The sequence below is a fragment of the Rhinoderma darwinii genome, chromosome 6 (assembly GCF_050947455.1).
Source record: "Rhinoderma darwinii isolate aRhiDar2 chromosome 6, aRhiDar2.hap1, whole genome shotgun sequence".
Classification (NCBI taxonomy): Eukaryota; Metazoa; Chordata; class Amphibia; order Anura; family Rhinodermatidae; genus Rhinoderma; species Rhinoderma darwinii.
The window spans coordinates 105,109,841-105,122,594 of NC_134692.1; the positions used below are offsets into that span (position 1 = coordinate 105,109,841).

Here is a 12,754-nt window from a genome sequence, read left to right on the forward strand (position 1 = left end):
TACTTTATTCAACAGATTAACACAGTATGAGTTAATGGAGCAAGTTAAGAGTTCGTTTGTTCAATTTATGAAATGCTACATTAAAGAAAATAGACAGCACATCATTTTCATAGTATAAAACTAATTATCATTTTAATTTAATATAATTAGTTATTAAGCAAAAAAAAAAAGATAAAATATTCTAATAGTGGTAAGAATTATTAATAAAAGTCACAAGTTAATTATAAAAATAAAACTATCTTAATTATGCTCAGGAGCTGAATGCAAAGAAGGACAATAAAATAATTAGAGGCATGGCAAAAAACACAATTATGAGGGACAATTAATAGAGCTGGCTGTGACTAATTGGGAGGGGGCACAATTAGGTTATACACATATATAAAATAAACAGAGTAAAAATCTAGAAAAAAAAACACTCAAAAGAAAGCTCTTTAGCTGGAGGATTGAGGTCATTGAAAATATGAAGCTGTTCTGAAGCACCAATAGTAGCTAGTAGCTAGTTTCCAATGCTTGAGGATGACAGGCTAAGCCACAAAAAAATAAAAATACCAACTTCTTGTTTAAAGAGACTCTGTCACCACATTATAAGTGCTCTATTTCCTACATAAGGAGATAGGCGCTGTAATGTAGATCACAGTAATGCTTTTTATTTTGAAAAACGATCTATTTTAAACCACTTTATGAGCGATTTTTAGATTTATGCTAATGAGTTTCTTAATGCCCAAGTGGGTGTGTTTTTACTTTGGTCAGCGACATACACTCCTTTGTACAACGCCCACTTGGTCTAATCAGCGTTATACACTTCTCTCCATTCATTTACACTGCACTAGCGATATATTTATATCGTTATGTGCAGCTACATACACAAGCAAAATCCTGACACTTCTAAATCTTTTCTGTGAGATTCCAGCAAGGCAAGCGTAATCTCGCGAGATTTCGATGTAACCTGTCATTTCAATAGAGATTACGCTTGCCTTGCTGGAATCGCACAGAAAAGATTCAGAAGTGTCAGGATTCTGAATAAACATCACGTCCAGGCTGGTAGTGATGTATATTCATTATCAGGACACTGCAGTAATGTTAGTGTTTGTGTATGTAGCTGCACATATCGATATTACTATATCGCTAGTGAAGTGTAAATGAATGGAGAGAAGTGTATGACGCTGATTGGTTAGCGTCATACACTCCTCTGTACAACGCCCACTTGGTCTAAAGTAAAACACGCCCACTTGGGCATTAAGAAACTCATTAGCATAAAGCTAAAAATCGCTCATGAAGTGGTTTAAAATAGATAGTTTTTCTAAATAAAAAGCGTTACTGTCACCTACATTATAGCGCCGATCTTCTTATATAGGAGATATAGCACTTATAATGTGGTGACAGAGCCTCTTTAAATCACCAGCAACAGGAAGGGTAGTTAATGGCTCATTGCAGACCAAGAGGACAGTGTGGTTCATGGAAGACCAGGGTGAGGGGTGTCAGTGAAGGCAGATAGGCCAAATGTTATCAAGTTGTTAACATAACATTTTACAGAAAAAATACAAGTGTCCTTCTGCACACCTCCCAAATGTCAAGACTGGAGCAGGTAAAAAGGTTGAGATCCAAACAGACAAAATGAACACAATAAAAGACGGGTTTTACCGCTCAGATGGTTATTGACAGAGGTCCAAAATTTATCTTCAGAGGATATCACTTCCCTCAGCACATATGCGGTAGACAATCAAACTCCCAAAGGTGCGTGTGCTCGGTTCTCCTGGATCCTGTAGTTTTACAGAGGAAGTATGGGTTCCCCGACACTAACTTCTCCAATGGTCCCACAGAATTGGAGTTCTATACCTTGAAGATGAATATAATCGTATAATGCAACACTTATGGGATGTTTCACTCTACACTGTTTTATTCCATACTTACAAAATATAAAACATTCAAGAATATCAATAGATAAAAGCATGCGGCACTCCAAAACTCCTGCTCGACCCTGGGTTTCACCCTACTGGCTTCTTCTGGGGCATGTCATCTGTGTGGACAGAATGGAAAAGACTTAATAACTTGGACATTGAATTTAATTCAGTGGAGGACTTTGAATGGCCATTTGATACTGCCTCTTTCACGTCAACCCATAGTTTACTAGATTTATTGTGAAAGCAATTAAGGATGCTATTGGTAATGGGGCCCAGCTATCATTTGGAAATTCCAACAGCCTGAGGCTCCCTAGATGTTCATCCAAACTAGCGTGCAGTGTAGTTTAGTACAGTAGGTTTAAGGGATATGGCAAGGCTTTGTCTTTGAAGCACTTATACTCAAAACCATAAAAATATTAAAAAAAACAAAGGGCACTACAAGGAATGGAAGAGGAAAATGGTGAGATATACTCTATGCGTTTTACAAAATCCCGGCACATCTCTGTTGAACACAGAAGGTAAATATTGGTACTGCCGAAAAGTAACATGTTTCAGTCACCGGACTGGTGCCTTCATCAGCCTTAAGACTAATGAAGGCACAAGCACGAGGCCGAAATGCATCACTTGCAAATTAAAATTAAAGACCATATCTTCATTTTATGTACCTTGGATCTTCTTTCGTGATTCATCTGCCAGCATCACTACAAACGATTTTTCTCTTTCCTACTCAGGTGAGGTGGAGGCCCCTAGGTGGTGGTAGTGTAAGAGCCCAATGTAGGTAAAGGCAGGTAAAGGCAAACAAATCTTTATTCGAAAGGTGAAAATAGTACATATGGCCAAGCAAGAAGATTCAAGGCAACGGTCTTAGGCACACCTCAGGCAAGCAGATGATGGTTGACTTGCTTGTCTGCCGTGGAAAGGGCCAAGAGTGCCATTCTCTGATGCAGGGGTTGGTTTGACAATGTAAGACCTAGCAGTCAGCAAATAGCTGACTGCTTGCTGCTTGATTGCTGTACTGTTGAGAGACTCCTGCCCGCACACACCACTGCTCCCATGACTCATGCACACGTACATGGGGAGGCTCCTGACCGTCAACCGCAACTCGCTCCAGGACCACAGACTCTAAGGCCTAACGAAAATGATGTCACTCACTTGGATCTTGTCACAGCTATCCACAATCCACGCTATGCAGCAGCTCTACAGTGGTTCAGCCTCTTTCTCTCCATGTAGCTCTCTAGCACAGCCCAGGTTTACTCCCAGTCTTCCACTCCAACACTGAACAAGATTTGTCAGGAACACTGCGGTTCTGTAGCATCAGTGCCACCTCCAGCATGATAACACACTGTAGCCACACTCTGATGTCATCACCCACTTATGGTGTGGAAAATGCATTCAAAATGGCACCAGGGACGTACGTCCCGGTGCCAAGAAATTTAGACAATCAGCAAGTCAACCCTCATTTGCCTTTACAAAATAAATGGTACCAATGTTCTAAAGCAAGAACATGAACAGCAGCACAACATAATATACACAGGCCGGACTGGCCACATTAATTCAATAGACCAGAAAGGCCTCTCCTCTTTGAGGACGTCACCTAAAGAGATGAAACAACATAAGAGGCAGCAACACAGCAAATGTTAACAGCACAGTGTGCATAAATAGCATATATTGCACTTTAGCATAGGTACAGTACTGTATATTTACTGATAAATAAAAATAATCAGTATAGCTTTGCTAATAATCAATTGCCATTATTATATGCTTATGCTACATATATCTATACTCTGGCTATGTATACTTTGCTTTTGAAATGTACTTTATGTAATCTTGCTCGCGAAGTTTTGTTCTAAAACCGTATTCTCTGACTATCAGACTGTTGGCCTACTTATTTAACCCTTTCAAGACCGAGCACATTTTGACCTTCATGACCAGCCCCATTTTCTCAAATCTGACATGTGTCTCTTTATGTGGTAATAACTCCGGAATGCTTTTGCCTATCCAAGCGATTCTGAGATAGTTTTCTCGTGACATATTGTACTTTATGTTAGTTGAAAAATTTGGTCAATAAATTCATTGCTTATTTGTGAAAAACACCAAAATGTAGAGAAAATTTGCAAAAATTATGATTTTTCTCATTTTAAATGTATCTGCTTGTAAAACAGATAGTAATACCACACAAAATAGTTACTATTTTATATATTCCATATGTCTACTTTATATTTGCATAGTTTTTTGAACATTATTTTATTTTTCTAGGACGTTACAAAGTTTAGAACTTTAGCAGCAATTTCTCACATTTTCAAGAAAATTTCAAAAGGCCATTTTTACAGGGACCAGTTCAGTTCTGAAGTGGCTTTGAGGGCTTTATGTACTAGATAGACCCCATAAATCACCCCATATTAAAAACTGCACCCCTCAAAGTATTCAAAATAGCATTCAGAAAGTTTCTTAACCCATTAGGCGCTTCACAGGAATTAAAGCAAAGTAGAGGTGAAATTGACAAATTTTATTTTTTTTGCTGAAATTCATTTGTAATACATTTTTTTCTGTAACACAGAAGGTTTTACCCGAGAAATGCAACTCAATATTTATTGCCCAGATTCTGCAGTTTTTAGAAATATCCCACATGTGGCCCTAGTGTGATAATGGACTGAAATACCGGCCTCCGAAGCAAAGCAGCACCTAGTGGATTTTGGGGCCTCCTTTTTTTAGAATATATTTTAGGCACCATGTCAGGTTTGAAGAGGTCTTGTGGTGCCAAAACAGTGGAAATCCCCCAAAAGTGAGACGGTTTTGGAAACTACACACCTCAAGGAATTTATCTAGGGGTATAGTTAGCATCTTGACCCCACAGGTATTTTGCTATATTTATTGGAGTTTGTCTGTGAAAGTGAAAATCTACTTTTTTTCAGAAAAAATATAAAAAAAAAATAATATTTGCAAGGAATCAAGATTAAAAAGCACCCCAGAACTTGTAAAGCTACTTCTCCCGATTACGCCAATACCCCATATGTGGTACTAAACTGCTGTTTGGACCCACGGCAGGGCAGGGAAGGAGCGCCATTTGGATTTTGAAGCGCAGACTTTGCTGGATTGGTTTTCAGTTCCATGTCGCGTTTGCAACGTCCTGGAGTAAGCAAAACAGTGGAAACCCCCCAAAACTGACCCCATTTTGAAGACTACACCCCTCAAGGAATTGTTCTAGGGTATAGTTAGCATTTTGACCCCACAGTTTTTTTGCTGAATTTAGTGGAATTAGGCCGTGAAAATGAAAATCTACTTTTTTCTGAAAAAACATAGAAATGTTTAATTTTTACAATGAATTAAAGGAGAAAAATCACCCCAAAATTTGTAAAGCAATTTGTCCTGATTACAGCAATACACCATATGTGGTAATAAACTGCTGTTTGGACCCACGGCAGGACTCAGGAGGGAAGGAACAATATTTGGCTTTTGGAGCTCAAATTTAGCTGGAATGGTTTTCGGGTGTCATGTCGCATATGCAAAGCCCCCAAGGTACCAAAACAGTGGAAACCTCCCAAAAGTCCCTTTAGGGGACTGGAACGAGCGATCATTAGGTTGCTGGTACAATACACTGCAATACTAATGTATTGCAGTATAATGTCATTTTACAGGCTCCTGTAACAGCGCGATCACTGTTCCTGTCCGTTAGTCCCGGGTTTCAGCTGTAATGCACAGCGGACACCTGCAGAATATGGAGCGTGCACAGCGCATGAGCCAGCTCCATAAATAACCCCTCGCACCATGACATGCTATTAAGTCGTGGTGCGCCAAGGCGTTAATGCGCAGCGGATGGTGCAAAGTGAAAATTAACATTTTCCACTGATGTGCCATTTTAATGCACAATATATTGTGCCCAGTTTGTGCCACTGAAGACAAATACCTCATACAATGTTGAGCGGGTTCTCCCGGATATAAAATGTCATATATGTGGACGTAAGCTGCTGTTTGGGCACGCTGTGGGGCTTAGAAGGGAGGGAACGCCATTTGGCTTTTGGAGCGCAGATTTTGCTTGGTAACTGTTCTGTTTGGGGTTTTGCTGGTATTTCAGTTATGATGTGGGGGTATATGTAATCTGTGCGGAGTACATCAGGGCATAATAAGAGGGTATAATAATGGGGTACATAAATAATAATTCGCAGATATGTGGCCGGTGTCGCACTGATAAATGGCGCCCGATCTCATCTGCTTTTGGAACACTCTGCACATTTTGCATCGCCATATTCTGAGAGCCAGAACTTTTTTATTTTTTCTCCAACGGAGCCGTGTGAGGGCTTATTTGTTGCGGGACAATCTGTACTTTTCATTGGTACCATTTTAGGGTACATGCGATTTTTTTTAATCACTTTTTATTAGATTTTTTTGGAAGCAAAGTGACAAAGAAACATAAATTCTGACAATGTTTTTTGTATTTTTTTTTTACAGTATTCACCGTGCGGTATAAATGACATTTTACTTTATTCTGCAGTTCGGTACGATTACGGCGATACCATATGTATATAGGTTTTTTATGTTTTGTGGCGATTGCGCAATAAAATCACTTTGATAAAATTATTTATTTTCTGTGTCACCATATTCTGAGAGCCATAACGTTTTTATTTTTCCGTCAAAAAAGCGGTGTAAGGGCTTGTTTTTTACGGGACGGGTTGTCGTTTTTATTGGTACTATTTTAGGGTACATGCGACTTTTTGATCACTTTTTATTCTATATTTTGGGAGGGTTGATGACCAAAAAAAAGTGATTCTGACATTGTTTTTTAATTCTTTTTTTTGCGGTGTTCACCGTGCGGGAAAAATAATATTATGGTTTTATAGTTTGGGTCGTTACGAACGTGGTGATACCAAATATGTGTACTTTTTTTTACATTTTCATTTTTTTCCTATAATAAAAGACTTATTATAGGAAAAAAAGCATTTTTTGTTTTTGTAACTTTTATAACTTGTTTTTACACTTTTATAAAACTTTTTTATTACTTTATTTTTTACTTTTTACTTGAAGCCTGGCAGCACTGATCGCTGCTACAATACATTACACTACCTAATTAGTGTAACGTATTATAAACTGTCAGTGTGACGCTGAGAGTCACACTGACAGGAAGCTTATGAGGACCAGCATCCGGCTGGTTCTCATAGGCTGCTGTGCATGGCAGACCCGGGGGCCGTTATATGGCCCCCGGTTCTGCCTTGTAACCGACTGCAGCACCAGCAATCGGTCCCCGGGAAAGTTTGTTGTAGCAACAAACTTTCCAGTTTGTTATAGAAACAAACTTTCCAGTTCGTTGCTACAACACACTTTCCCTGCGATCACATGACCGGGACCTGAACTAATCAGGTCCCGATCATATCTCCGGGACCAGAGGCAGGTGATAACAGCGCGATCCGGGTGTCAGCGCTACTCTGAGACACCCGGATCGCGCTTTTAACACCCACCGTGAATTCACGTCGGCACTGCACAGAGCCCAGCAAGTGCTGACGTGAATATACAGTGGGCGGTCGGGAAGCGGTTAAAGCTGTTCTGATATAAGACTGCCAAGTTTACTGGAGACAGACATGATATTCAGACAATATAAAGCTGGTACATAAAATGATGTGTAATTAGTACGCATTCTTTGTGTGGTCAATAAGGGCAAAGCCACACGTGGCGGAATTGCTCTTGAATTCCGCAGCGGAGCCGTTTCTCCATTGCCTTCCACTTCTTTTTAGTAGGCTTCGTTTAGATGAGGCTGAAAATTCCGCTGCGGAGCATAGGCTGCGGTGCGGAATTTGGTGTCCGCAGCATACAATGGATGTTGCGGACCAGTGGCGGACTGGTTGCGGACTCATTGCGGAAGTTCTCCATTGACTTCAATGGAGATTCTAAATTCCGCAATGAAGTCCGCAGCTGTCATGCACATGTTATGTGTGCTGCGGATGCGTCTTGCTTTTTTGACATGACATTTCTTCATTCTGGCTGGACCTATGTATTTCTAGGTCTACAGCCAGACTGAGGAAGTCAATGGGGCTCCCGTAATTACGGGAGCATTGCTAGGAGACGTCAGTAAATTGTCACTGTCCAGGGTTCTGAAAGAGTTAAGCGATCGGCAGTAACTGTTTCTGCACCCTGGACAGTGACTACCGATCCCAATATACAGCAACCTGTAAAAAAAATAGAAGTTCATACTTACCGAGAACTCCCTGCTTCTGTCTCCAGTCCGGCTTCCCAGGATGACGTTTCAGTCTCAGTGACGGCTGCAGCCAATCACAGGCTGCAGCGGTCACATAGACTGCCGCGTCATCCAGGGAGGTCGGGCTGGATGCCGAAAGAGGGACGCGTCACCAGGCCAACGGCCGGTAAGTATGAAATTCGTTTACTTTCACTAGGGAAAGTGCTGTCCCTTCTCTCTATCCTGCACTGATAGAGAGAAGGGAAGCACTTTTACCGCAGTACGCAGCAGCTAATCCGCATCAATTTACTGCACATTTTAGGCAGATCCGCCACAGAATCTGCAACGCAGATTCTGTGCGGCATTGATACGGACAGCTGCGGAGGAAAACCGCCACGTGAGGGCATGCCCTAACTTGTAAGGTGGTTCTTTGACCTGAGCTGATACCCATGACAGCCTCTCCCCACAGAAATATTTAAAGATACTATATATTTTTTATCTGAAAATTTACTAAAGCCATATTTTTATTTTTTAGGGAGATAGGTTTGCTGGTAAGGTTGGCACTGGTGTTCTGTAGGCATATCAAACAGCTCTAACAGAGTTTAGCAGCAACAGCTGTAAAATCTGGGGCATACCAATTAGATCTTACCAAATTGATCTTTGCAGTCTTGGAGGCATATGTGAGGCCATACTATCAATGCAAGTGCCAACAAGCGTGCCTTGGGCTCTACTGGTTTACCTTCCTTATTCGTCCACATTCCATTAGAATCTGTTCTTCACACCTGCTGTGGAGAACAATCTTTTCCTTTGCATAATCATTAATTGATCTTTATCAGGTAGTTCAATTGAAGGAAAACATAAAAAAAATTGCAACTTTAAGTTAAAGTGTAGCTAAATGTTCGACAAACTTCTGACATGTCATAGTGACATGTCAGAAGTTTGTATTGGTGGGGGTCCGAGCACAGAGACCCCCACCGATCACTAGAAAGAAGCAGCTGAAGCGTTCGTGTGAGCGCTCAGCTGCTTAGTTTCTGTTCGGCTTTTTCCGGAAAGCCGATGTATCGGAGTACGGGCTCATAGACTTTCTATTGAGTCCGTACACCGATACATTTATTGCCGGAAATAGCCGAACAGACACGAAGCAGCTGAGCGCTCACATGAGCGCTTCAGCTGCTTCGTTCTAGCAATTGGTGGGGGTCTCAGTGCTCGGATCCCCCACCAATCCAAACTTCTGACATGTCACTATGACATGTCAGAAGTTTGTCGAACGTTTAGCTACACTTTAAACATTAACATTGAGCAGTATAGTTAATGTGATATGTGCAAACTGATTTTTCTTCTTTTTTTTTTTTATATAAACTGCATCATGTTTTGATTACACATATCTTTATCAGATAGTTCAATTAAAGGAAAACATTTAAAAATGTCAACTTTAATCGAGTATACTAAATGTGATATATGCAAACTTATTTTCTTTTTTTCATATAAACTTTAAAATGTTTTTTCCCTTTTTTGGCCACTTTTGACCTGATACGCAAAAGCAAACCAGAAAAGTACATGCGGTGAGTTTCACTCAACGGACACACGCTCCGTGAAAAAACACAGATGTGTGAATAGTCCATTTAAATGCATTGGTCAGTGTACTGTCCATTATCTAAACGGACAGTACACGGACATGAAATACGCTTGTGTGCATAAGGCCTAAGAGTTTACTGACAGGCAAACTATTAGGACCTGCTAATAGGCACTGTCACGAAGGGTTCGTGGAACCACTGGGCCGTACTGCCTTGGCCAACAGGGCGCAGGTCACAGTCTATAGTTCGTATAAGGTACCTGTGGCAGCTCGGACAGTAGCAAGGCAGGCTCGGCTGGGACTAGGCAACGGGTAGACATCAGGCGTGGAGTAGCAGGAAAGGCGCAGGCGTAGAATAAAGCACAGCATGACTACAGCACAGCACGGCACTTGACGAGGATAGGACTTCTGAAACATCCCATGCCAGTAAAAGATGTAGAACATTTATACCAGGAAATGTTCTCAGGGAAATAACAATGATGCTCAATGAACTGACTATTTCTAACATTTCACAAATAAGTGCAATGTAGAGTTGAGTGAAACATTGGCAATTTAAGATTTTTCATACATCAATGTTTCTTTCACTCAATCACCTTGAAGAGAATGCCAGGGCCCCCTTAGCAATTCGCTTGGGGGACACATGGTATCACAGCCCCACATAGAATTTAATTTAATTTAAAAGAGGTTGTTTTGTTTGTTTGTTTGTTTGTTTGTTTGTTTGTTTGTTTGGTTTCTTCCTTCCTCCCATTCTTATTATTTACAGTTGGTACTTACCTGCTGGGGTCAACTGTCGGTCAGCTGTATGGAACATACAAGCAGGTTCTGGAATCTTCCAGCTTGAACTTGTGAAGCCCACGCTTTCTCCTGATTGGGTATTGAGTGGCAACGGCGGGAAGAATACCCCTTTATATTCCGGTGTTCAGTGGCGGTTGGGGCCATTTTCAGAAGATTTTGAAGTAAAGCCATGGAGGACCTTCTTCAGCAGCTGTTGAGAAGAGCGGAGTCGGCAGGCGGCAAAGACTGGCTAAGAAGATGCCTCAGCGTGTCAGAGTTACCGCCGGAACAGGAGGAGAACTTGTGGCAGGATGTGATGGAGCAGTGTGAGGCGGTGCCAGCAGAGGATATTGCAGTGAGTGACAGGAGGCCGACTAAAAGAGCAAGGAGGAGCCGAGTTGTTTATTCACCTCCGCCGCACAGCAACCGAAGCAGCGTTCAGGCACCCAGCCAAGGGGCAAAGACTTTCCAGTCAGCTGAGCGGAGACAGCGGAGGCATGCGGCATCAGGAGAGCGGTCGGTGACACCTTCAAGGCAACGGTTCCAGGTTCGTGCTTTGGAGTCGGAAGAACAGACAAGTACGCCACAGCAGCAGCGTCGGGCGGCTTACCACACAGGACGGGCTGCACGTTCAGGAGAAGGAGCGCAGCATCAGGAACAGGGCCTAGCTCCAGCCGCGGTACTAGGGCCAGAGGAGGACCAAATGGAGTCGCCGAGGGGTGAGATGCATTCTATCCCCACTAATGTCCCTCTTGTTAACTTTATGAATTTAATTTCAGATTTTATTAGTAAAGCTTCAGCTCCTGCTTCAGCAGCTGGAGTATGGGTGGAACCAAGAAGTTCAGCTAGCAATATGACAGAGAGTAGTTTTAATACTTCTGTAGTTTTGCCACAGGTGAACGCTAACACTGTAGTAAATGTTCCTTTATTAGAGAAAAGTACAGGACTTGTAGAGATGTGTTAAAGAAGTAATTTTTTGTGAAGTGTCTCCGTTAGGCTTTCATTTACAGAAAAATTTGAAAGAACGCATTTGGCGTAATGAATTTATAGAGATATTATCATTATTGCCTTCAGCTAAAGAGCATATTGTTCGTAGTGATAAAAAAAGATGGAGAAAAATTATGATGACAGGAAGCGTAGTATACCTAGGTCTTTTTATAATTGGCTACAGGCTTTTTGCATTTATACCGCAGTTTTAAGTGAAAAATACCCATATAATTGTTGCGGGTTATTTCAGCATGTAGACATCGTACTTGAGGCATATCGCAATTTTGGCGGTATGGCATGGTACAATTATGACGAAAAGTTTAGACAAAAGTTGGCAATTTACCCATCCCTTAAATGGGGGGTTAAAGATGTGGGACTTTGGCTTAATTTAATGTTACCGCAAAGATCTGCTCCAGTTAAGCAGCAGAATGCTGCTCAAAATGGCCTTAGGAAAGGAGTCTGTTTCGCTTTTAATGAATCAACTTGCAAATGGTTTAATAACTGTAAGTATAAGCACGAGTGTTCCTTTTGTGGGGGCGCTCACCACATGTGTAGATGTTTCAAGAGAGCGAGTCAATCACCGCAGCAGCTGCCCAGCACCAAGGAGTTGCTATCAAAAAACATGGATGCCAGTGATTCCGGATTTTTTTTTACCATGGCTCGAGCGTTACCCAAACAGGGAGAAAGCGGAGCTAATTTTTAATGGTTTTAATGAAGGGTTTGAAATTCCAATGTATAATGGCCAGGGCTGCTGCTGGGTTGATAATTTGAAATCAGTTGCTATTCATAAAGTAATTGTTAAAGATAAATTGTTGAAAGAATTAGAGTTAGGTAGGATCGCTGACCCATTTAAGACTCCTCCATTTATTAACTTTAGATTATCTCCCCTGGGTATAGTGCCCAAGAAGGAAGCTGGCTCATTTCGTTTAATTCATCATCTTTCTTATCCAGTAAAGTCATCTTTAAATGATGAAGTTATTAAAGAAACAGCGTCAGTCGTATACTCCTCATTTGATCCTGCGGTAGCTTTATTACGACAATTTGGGCACAAGGCTTTATTAGCCAAGGCCGACATAAAATCAGCTTTCAGGCTTCTGCCGGTTAAGTCTATGAGTTTTAACTCTCTAGGCTTTCAATTTGAAGATGAATTTTATTTTGATAAGTGCCTCCCTATGGGTTTTTCCTTATCCTGTTATTATTTTGAGGCCTTCTCTACTTTTCTTCATTGGGTAGTTAAAGATCAACTGCTGAATGGAGGTCTGTTACATTATTTAGACAACTTTTTATTTATTGGTCATGCGGATTCGGGTTTATGTTTTGAGTTGTTAGAGAGATTTGTAGAAGTAGCTGGTTGGT

General features: G+C 41.2%; 1 long non-coding RNA gene across 1 annotated transcript; it reads right to left on the reverse strand.

Annotated features, from left to right (window-relative positions):
• Window positions 1-1,398: 1,398 nt before the first annotated feature.
• On the reverse strand, window positions 1,399-2,648 carry LOC142656395 (uncharacterized). Its single transcript, XR_012849671.1, has 3 exons — window positions 2,567-2,648; window positions 1,912-2,017; window positions 1,399-1,836 (listed from the first exon to the last, which is right to left on the reverse strand). It is a non-coding gene; the product is annotated as an uncharacterized LOC142656395 (long non-coding RNA).
• Between the last annotated feature and the right edge of the window lie 10,106 nt (window positions 2,649-12,754).